This window comes from Limulus polyphemus, unplaced genomic scaffold (assembly GCF_000517525.1).
Source record: "Limulus polyphemus unplaced genomic scaffold, Limulus_polyphemus-2.1.2 Scaffold112, whole genome shotgun sequence".
Lineage (NCBI taxonomy): Eukaryota > Metazoa > Arthropoda > Merostomata > Xiphosura > Limulidae > Limulus > Limulus polyphemus.
Window position 1 is genome coordinate 1017547 of NW_013665722.1, and position 9981 is coordinate 1027527.

The 9981-nt window shown below is 31.2% G+C and overlaps 1 protein-coding gene across 3 annotated transcripts in view; it reads left to right on the plus strand.

Annotated features, from left to right (window-relative positions):
- Positions 1–5873: 5873 nt before the first annotated feature.
- Positions 5874–9981, plus strand: part of LOC106471457 (insulin-like growth factor-binding protein complex acid labile subunit) — a 34317-nt gene continuing 30209 nt past the window's right edge. For all 3 annotated transcript variants that reach the window (XM_022400928.1, XM_022400931.1, XM_013932063.2), the window contains exon 1: positions 5874–6161. The gene's annotated coding sequence lies outside the window, so the exon portion shown is untranslated. The remainder of the gene's footprint in view (positions 6162–9981) is intronic.

Consider the following 9981-nt stretch of genomic DNA (forward strand, 5'->3'; position numbering starts at 1 on the left):
CTATTTATAAAAACATATTCTTGGTTCTATTGTTTTGTTTGTTTGAATTTATGCACAAAGCTACACAATGGGCTATGTGTGCTCAGCCCCCCCACGGGTATCGAAACCCGGTTTTTAGACATACCGCTGTACTACTGGGGGGGGGTTCTATTGATTTTCTGTTAAACATTTTTATAACACATGTTATTAAACTCAAACAAGATCATTGCGAACCGCGAGGATGAAAAAAAAAGATGCATGAATAAGATAATAATATGCAAATAACTTTTGTATCAATTGATGATTTGTAACACTTTTGTCTTACAAATACAAGTACATATTATCATTTATAGCCCCCCAGTAGCACAGCGGTATGTCTGCGGACTTACAACGCTAGAATCCGGGTTTCGATACCCGTGGTGGGCAGAGCACAGATAGCCCATTGTGTAGCTTTGTGCTTAACTTCAAACAAACAATTATCATTTCTTAAATACTCTGTAGTTTAGTTTATTTTAATTGTTTTTATATTACCAATACTATACTTTTGAACCACGTTATCATTGTAGACTGAACTTTAACTTTTTTTTTAATATTCTATCTTCACACAATCGCGCAAATGATTATTTATTCAATATTTTACCTAAATGAAAAAACAAACAATTAGAACCATTTTAATGTAGTAAATATATACATATTTATAAATGGGATTGGAAAAATAAATATAAATTATTGGCTTTACTGTACGCATCCTTTGCTGTATATTTACACGTGAGAAGCTATATTCAGATTATCGCGTGCATGTGCAGCAGGATTTTTTATAAAATGGTGATATTGTGTCATGTATCGTTCTCACGCTATCTTATATCGTACTGTTACTGTAAAAAAAAGAGTGGAATGTAGACTAATTACAGTTTTTTTTTATTATCATTTTAATTTGTTTAAATCCACAGTTATATTTTATTACATTTTTCTAGAAACGTTTATTTTTAGCTTTTAATTCAACTTTGCAAAATATACAGTTTATTATTCATTGCACATCAAATCTTGAAATACTTATTGTGAAATTTCAACTGAAAGTTGGTGCATTTCCCAATAGAATTGATATTTTTGAGTTTAAACAGTTACATAAATTAAACCATGGAGTGTTATAATTCATTCATTTACAGTTCAATATTTCACAGTTTATTTTAATGAGCATGATATTTCAACTAAACACTAACCTATTTGTTTCTGTAGCTTTTACGAAATTAAATGACAAGAGTGGTATCCTTCAAATTGTTTAATCCTGTCAGTCTAACAAAATCATTTCAAATTTTGATGAGTAACTCGTTTTTCGGTGGAAATGCATACATTTCTAATACTAAACACCTAATGCGAAACAGAACATTATTAATGTATATCCATGACATCCAATTGAATTATTACAGTTTTCATTGGTTGTTGTATTCTTAACATTGAATCATAATAACTGATATGTTTGTGTTTTTATTTCAAGTAAAATTTTCCTGCAAAATACGATTATTTCAATTGGATTTTATGTTAATTTTTTACTTTAAATGTGGAAGAAGGAACTAACAGCAACTATGAGGCTATAAGTAATCAGCATAAGCTATAATATATCAACTACTTTATGCAAATAAAACTGTCTTCTTTTTATATTTTAATGGGAACGTCCAATAAAAAAAATCTTCAATGTTGTAGGATTTCAGGGTGAATCATAAATATCAAAGGAATATTTTTAAATATTAATATGTATTTATAATAAAATAACGAGAAGAATATAGATACAATAAGAAAAATATTAAATCATTGATTATGTGGAAGCCAAATGCTTAGTAACAACAACAACAAAAATAGCAATATCTGATTAAAATTAGGAAGATGTATCAATCCATCGGAAAAAAATAATCTTTGTCGGAAACTAAGAGAGGACTCCAAGAAAGCACAGATTATATATTTTCTGATCATCTTACAAACCGTAAAGAAAAACGGTGAACGGGCTTATAATTCCACGAAACTTTGTGAAAGTGGAAATAATCGAATATTTTCCTCGTTGTCTAGAATAAAATAGAACGGAAAGGTGAAAAGAATGGTTGAAATGCTATAGAGACTAAGAGAATTTGGTACAAGTTAAAGAAAACTCAGAATTAGTGTTTCGTAATTGGCCGCGAATAATTATTAGAGGTACCAAGGACAGGAAGAGACTCAGAAAAGATAAGATAAATAGAACAGATACAAAATAATAGATGGGAAATGAAGATGCTTTTCATATAATGTATTCAGGTAATTAATTTTGTCAAAGATGATTTAAACTGTTATGAATATTACTTTCAAAAAAGGTTCTTGCAATATCATTGGGGAACAATTGCCCTAATTAGCTATAACATTCATGGAATACTTTACATGCAGTAAAAACGTTATGCCCGGATACTAAATATGTATATTTTGCTCAATAAAAGCCGAAAGTGAAACCAGTGTCAACATGTTTTTTGTTTTCTAGCCAGAAAATTACTTTCATCCTTAGAATGTGTAAAATTTTTATAGAATTAGAATGCTGAACTCTCACTAATACTTTGTCGGAAACAAATGAGTATTCTTTTTTAACACATAAAACCCGCTCATTTGTAAATAATTGGCAATATCAGTAATTTGTGAATATCATCTTTGTGGGAAAATATGATCATAAAGTCTAAATTGATTTTTGAAAATAAATATGTAAATGTATTGTTTGTTTGTTATGAATTTCGCGCAAAGCTACACAAGGGCCATCTGCGCTAGCCGTCCATAATTTAGCAGTGTAAGACTAGAGGGAAGGTAGCTAATCATCACCACCCACCGCAAACTCTTGGGCTACACTTTTACCAACGAATAGTGGGATTTACCGTCACATTATAACGCCCCAATGGCTGAAAGGGCGAGCATGTTTGGGGTGATAGGGATTCGAACCTGCGAACCGCAGATCGCGAGCCCTAACCACCTGGCCATGCCGGGCCATGTAAATGCTTGTTTGTTTGTAATTAAGCACAAAGCTACACAATGGGCTATCTGTGCTCTGCCCACCACGGGTATCGAAACCCGGATTCTAGCGTTGTAAGTCCGCAGACATGCCACTAGGGGCCCATGTAAATGTAACCTGAATTTAGAAGTTGAACAATTTTCTTTCTTAAAACAAATGACTCATCACCAAAGTATGGAAGAAACAAAGTTACAGCATATGTTTCAACTCTTGGAAAAGCGATAGAATACTCTTTTTGAAACTTTATTCAAGTATTCTCCAAACATTTTTGTTGAAGAAGACCAGAGGATAGGTATTTCTGAGTGCTTATCTGTTGCTCGAAAGTTCTTGTTTAAAAGAAAGATGAGTTGTTAGTAAAATGAAAGGCTATGGAAGTTAATATTTGAAATAGGTTACATTTTCAAAATTAGCATCCAACATTAGAGCCACTCTGAATATGTTTAATGAAAATGTCCTAAAAATTTAATATCATTTTCCATTTTAACAGTAAACTTAATGTTAGAGAGCAGTTTAAAAACAACACATATGTCATCAGTGTCCCTGGTACATTGTTGTTTTTCACGCTAGTATAACAACATAATAGTCATATTAGGACTTAGACACCATCAATCTACTCATAGATGCCATTATCTAATATGAAATGTGAACACTTAATACCAAATTTAAACAGGTTGTTAAGACTATTTTGGAAATATACCTTAAATATCGTAATTTTAATAAGTCAGATTAGTATTCATAACAGTGATAAGAATGTTGGTAAATAAAATTTTAAGATAAGTTTAGGAAAATTAAATTCATTAACACAGAACATTTTGAAATTTGATAAGAGTAAGACTAAACTAAGTGAGTTTAAAATATTTATAATTACGTTCAAGTTGGTGCTAGACGCAGGTCAAAAACAATACGCTTAATGGGTATGTTTACAAGAATAGCTTTAACAGGTATACTTACTTTTACCGTTTAGAATAACCATGCAAAATACCTGGAAGAGAATCAATAGATCTAATGTCAATGAATATTAAATTCAAAATACTGTTTTCATTCTCTAAATGAAAAGAAAACATTTAAAGTTTTAAATAATTACAAAGGTAGGATCATAAGAAAGTTTTTAAATTTGGCTCAGTCGTTATAAATATGATGAATTTCAAGAATATGGTTGTTCTTTTTGAGAAAAAAAACAACAAAATTCCTTGTCCAGTTTGCTGACAGTGATTTGCCATTATGATATTCTAACATTGTCCGTGAAGACAAAGAGGAAACAGCGGGTTTCATATTTTGGTTTTAAATCTAAAGAGAGAGTTAAGGGCAAAATTGCAATTGTGTATTCTAAGTTTATCAATTGTTTATTAATAGTTAAACACAAAATACACAATGGATTGTCTGTGCTGTGCCTACCAGGGGGGATCGAATCCTATATCGTTCAGCGTTATAAGACTTCAGACTTACCGATGAGTCATTGGTAAGCCAAAAATTAAACTGAACTTGCTTATCTGGAAATATGGCAAAGGACAGGCTTATATCTAAGGTTCTTGTGTTGTCTCATTGATAATTGTACAAATTAATGATTCTTCTGTCAAAACAACGTAGAAAATTATTTTTGCAATCAGGCCTGACTAATGTAATGTCATTTAATATTGACAGTTGTTAAAATTTTATCATTGTGTACTTCAAGTGTATTCGAATCTCAGCAATACGAAAGCAATTTAAATTCATTAAAGCAAAGTTATTGGTCACTGTAAAGCTTTGTCCATGTTTTACATTTGTTGATTATTGTAGTCTGCATCAAAGTCCATTCAATTGTTTGAAATGTCTGCTTTTGCTTAATAGTTGGTTAGTTTAAAATATAAATTATAGAAAAGTTATTGTTTTTTTTTGCAGTTGTTAAGACATTTTGAGCCTTAAATGCACTTGTGATTTTTGAGGTCTGATTTTTGTTTTAAATCCTTTAATTAATTATTTCCATACTATATTAATCAAATAAAAACTACAAGAAAACTCATTTAGTTAAAAAACACAAAAATTAACACTACGATCATGTATCTTTACATAGTAATCTGAACTTAATGGTATATCAAATTTCTATATTATTTATCATAAAACATTTAAAAAGTACAGGAGATTTACCTGCTAAGTTTTAAACAAGAAGTCTCCTGTCACTGTTTTCATAATTGAAAATATACTGCATTAGAATAGATGAATTAGTAATAGTTTTTAAGAGAAGAACTTGGCCAACTTCTAAGTAAAGTTTTCGACAGATGTCAATTCAGATCTTATGATATTTTTTCCTATAAATGTAAAATTTCTAAACTGCTGAGATCATCTGCTCATAAATATGCCTGTTTTCTTTGTGTTCAAAAGACTACATGAGCTCAACCAATCACTTGGTGGTGTCTCTAACAACGAGACAGTAAATATGCAGCATTCTGTCGAAAAACATCTCATGAGTTTTGACACATTAAAAGTAAACGCAACTTTCCTATTAGCAAAAATCTTTCTGATATTTTCAGTTTTCATTCAGCAAATCTTAAATATTACGGCGTTGTTAATGTTAATATTCGAGAATATTCTTGTAGTATTTTACTGAAAATTTGAAGTTTCATTGCGGTAGAATAAACAGGATAAATTTATAAGAACATTTATATCTATTAGAGGTATGATTGATTTACAGAATTATACAGACGTAAAAGGTAATGAGTTTATTAAAACAAAATAGACTAAAAATTAGCTAGCCAAACAAATAAGTCATCTTTTTCATTCATCAACACAACAAAGTTATGAACAGCATTCGCTGTAGACAGCGCAATCGCCATTATTACTCACGTGACCTAAACATCCCATTTTCTCACGCGAGAAGGTACTTTGGAACAGTCGGAGTTGAGCAAGGAGAGCTATAAGACGTGGATTTCTACTCTGGTAGGGCTAAATATACAAGTGTCTTTTCCTACCTCCCGGGCTGCGTGTAAGACATGACAGTTCGTTTATAGAACATGAATGAACTTGATGAGTGATGAGCCACCTGCAAAAGCATTTTTATAACTGGTTGTACAACAGCTCACGCAGGCTTCGATGAGTTTATAACATACATAGATACGAGTGAAAAATATCTTTCCATAAAAGCATCGAGTCTCTATAAACTGCTTGACTTGGGTGAAACAATATATTTTAGGTAAGTAGGAGATTAGATTTTGGCGAATACGTAAATGATGACGATTTTGTTTGACTATATGCAGTAAATATATTTATCAGCATTCAAATATATCCCTGATACTACGTAATGTTTCAGTTATCTAGAAAAAGAATTGTGTCATTTATTATTCGAACTTTCTATAATCTAAAACTATATTATAAATTCGGCGATATAAAAATCTCCGTTCTTAGCGATTTAAAAACAAATAGATATTGAAAAACAATTAACTAAATAAAAGTCACAATTTTTTTCCTTTTGAAACGGACGAAAATCTGACCGTTAGGAATACTATCATACTTCTTTATGAATATATTAAAGTTTTCTGTTTTATGAAAAAATTCTGGCACGTGTACTTATTTGTTTAGTTATATTAGTGGTTTCTCATTATAGTTTTAAGTAATTTTAATCTAAAACATTTTGCTTGGGGATTATCTATAAACTTGATTATTTGTTAAAATTTTGTCATTTAATGTAGAAGTATTTAATAGATCCAGAAGTTTTTTCCTGAACTATAACTGCAGCTATAAAATAATAATCTATAAAATGCGGAAAGAAAGTTAAAATGCTTATTTTTTACCCTTATAAATAAGAATTATATAATTACAAATCACAAATACTTCAACAGAAATTATATATAAATAATTATGATACGTCGAACGAATAAAATTAATTGTCTGAGACAATAATTAAATTTGTTATAGCAAGATGGCGAGTGGCTTTTTCCAAAAGGCAGATAAACCTTTGAAATGATAAAATTCAAATTTAATCTGTCTCTTGTGAGTTTTTAAATTTATAAAATAAACGTTTTAAGTATCAATGCGAAATATATACAAACAACATGTCTTTAGGAAAAGAACTTAATGTCCACAATTTTCAAACGACATCCTATATTTGCTATTCGATACATTTCGCATTTCGTACATAACGTCTTGACTCGTATCTAAATATTAACAGTTGATTTTAATGATAGGCAGAAAAGCAAAAGATTAAATAATGCACTCATAGCTGTATAATGCACCGTTAGCTAAACTTTTGTGTTCGAAAAACATGATCTAAGATGTGTTAGGCTTTTGCAACAGTGCGTCGAACTGCTTAAATTATGTACAAGCTTGGTGTGTAATATTAAATAAACTTCATATTAAATGTTTTGTTTTGTCATACCTATACAACAAGATCTCGAAACGAATACGAATGTATTTCAATTGTAATTACAGGTACAAGTGTAATATTTGGTCATAAGTTTCACGCAATTTACCATAATTGAATTTAATTTCATAATTGGAACATTTAGAAACATATTCTATAGTATATAAGGTGAAATCAATCCTTCTTTGACCGAATAAGTTTAATGGATTTCTAACTACTTCTAAAGGTAACTTATTCACCTGAGGAGGAAATTTTGGTCATATGAAGATTAATTAATTTATTCGCAATTCTTCCAAGTTTTTCAAATATCGTAATTGCCAATCCATTTTCTAATTACCGAATTCTATAGATTAAGTTGGTTGGGCGTGGCTTAATGATTACCGTGTCGGAGTCGGATTGAAGTATCAGGAGTTCGTGTCGCGATGTCGCTGAACACTTCACACTAGCAGCTGTAGGTGCGTTAAAAAGGTGACAATCAATCCTGTTCTTCGATTCAAAAATATGGACTAAGCTATTTTAACTGCGGGTACTACTGGCTGGTTGCCTTCCCTTTGGTTACTACTTAAAAGAATAGGGTCTGCTATATCTGAATCATAGGGGCCTTTGACCTGATCATTTAGAACACATGCTTATATAGGGCAGTTCAGGTTGAAAATTCCAATTCTATCAATAAGGTATATTTTTTTTTAAGACCGAAGAAAGTTCACTAAAAATAACTATTGGTGTGATATAGTCCCTTTTTATTTGTTTCTGTTTAGATATGATATTTAACGCCAATGAGTTGTATGTTGTACTGGGTTAAACTGGATCTGATTCTTTTTTTTTATGAGAGAGTAATACCTTTGTTTAACGTAAGTTTGTTTGTTTGTTTGGAATTAAGCACAAAGCTACACAATGGGCTATCTGTGCTCTACCCACCACAGGTATCGAAACCCGGTTTCTAGCGTTGTAAGTCCGCAGACATAACGCTGTGCCATTGGGGGGCTTTAACGTAATATGTTAAATGTTACGTATTGCTATTATTAATTGCTATAACTTTCCCTAATTTTTGTTGAAAGGATGGTGACTGAAATGTTTCAATCAGTAAGGGTAAGCTAGACACACACGAGGTTTTAATTAAAATAATGGACGTTATTAACGTGGTTGGCGCCTAATTGTTTTAATAAACACATCTAAAACATAGTTTCTAATAAAAAGGAAATTTTACTTTCCACGTATTATATTGTGGGTGCACGTTTATTTTGTCAATATTCGTTTAAATTACTTTAATATACAGAGCTTTAGGTGAATGGAATATTACATTGATTTTATTCTGTTAAACACATAATTAAAACGTTTGTGTTTGTGTGAACGCAGATAACATTTATCAAACATTTCTGAAATGAACTTGGATCATATTTATTGGAAACCTGCTTATATTTTTATACGTTGTTAAAAATATCAAAGTTTTGGCAAACTCTAATTATTTTCTATAGTTAAAAATTACAAGATTCGGAATTTAAAATATATCTCACTATAAAAATAAAAAGAATACAAAAAAGCTTGCATTTTCTGTTCATAATATGGACCATATTTATCATATATTACCTCTGTTACTCGGCGATAGGTTTGACAACTTATAAAGATTATATTCGAGGTTCATTCCCCGCGGCGGACACAACGAAAATAACCCATTGAGCAGCTTTGTATTAAAACAAATAAATATAAACCCTATCATGATCATTTAAGATACAGCCTGCACTTTATAGGGTGATTTCGATTGTTAGACCATATTTATTCTGGGCTTAAACTAAATTTATATAGCTTTTATTAAGTGGCTTTTATTTATAAAGATAACTTTTGTTTGAGCAGTCACGCGACTTGTAAGACAATAATAAACTGGAAAATATTAAACTAAGGACATTAACTAGCTTTCATGGAATTTTCAATTAACTGTTAAGGATTTTTACTTTTTAACTGAAAGCTGAATAATTAGTTTTTTTGTTTTTGTTTTTTACCTGTGTCCGTTGCGGAATGTAGACTTATAAACCACGAAGCTTGCCACTCACCTACGGTTTACAGATATACAACCCACTTACACGATCAAGTGGTGGGGAATTCGCCGAAACCAAATATGTAAATATTAAACATATCGCCATTGATTTTACGACTCGCATCTTTGGCAACATACTTCTGCACCAACATTTACAAATCGTATTTAAAACGAGGGATTAGTGTTCGTTTGCTTTGGGTATTCTCACAAAGCTACACCAGCCATACTTGCGCTAGCCATACCTAATTTTCAACTGTTATATTAGAGGGAAGACAGCTACTCAACAGCACCCACCATCAACTCTTAAGTTACTCTAATCGGGTAGTGTGATTTGACCGTCACTCTTATAACGCATCCACATTCCCAATGTGTGAGTGCAATTTTGTGGCAATAAGATGCGAACCACGGACTTTCGAATTCATGGTCGTGCACACTAACTCATCCCACGAACAAATCGCCTACGCTTAACCACATGGGTGATTAAGCCTCTATGATTGTTACATATTGGAATTTCAAATGGTCTGAAATTGAGTTAACTGATAATTTAAGTTTAGTAGTTAAATTGTACTTTGGATTTAGTAGTTAAATAAATGCCGATATATGGTCAGTTTGTAATATTTG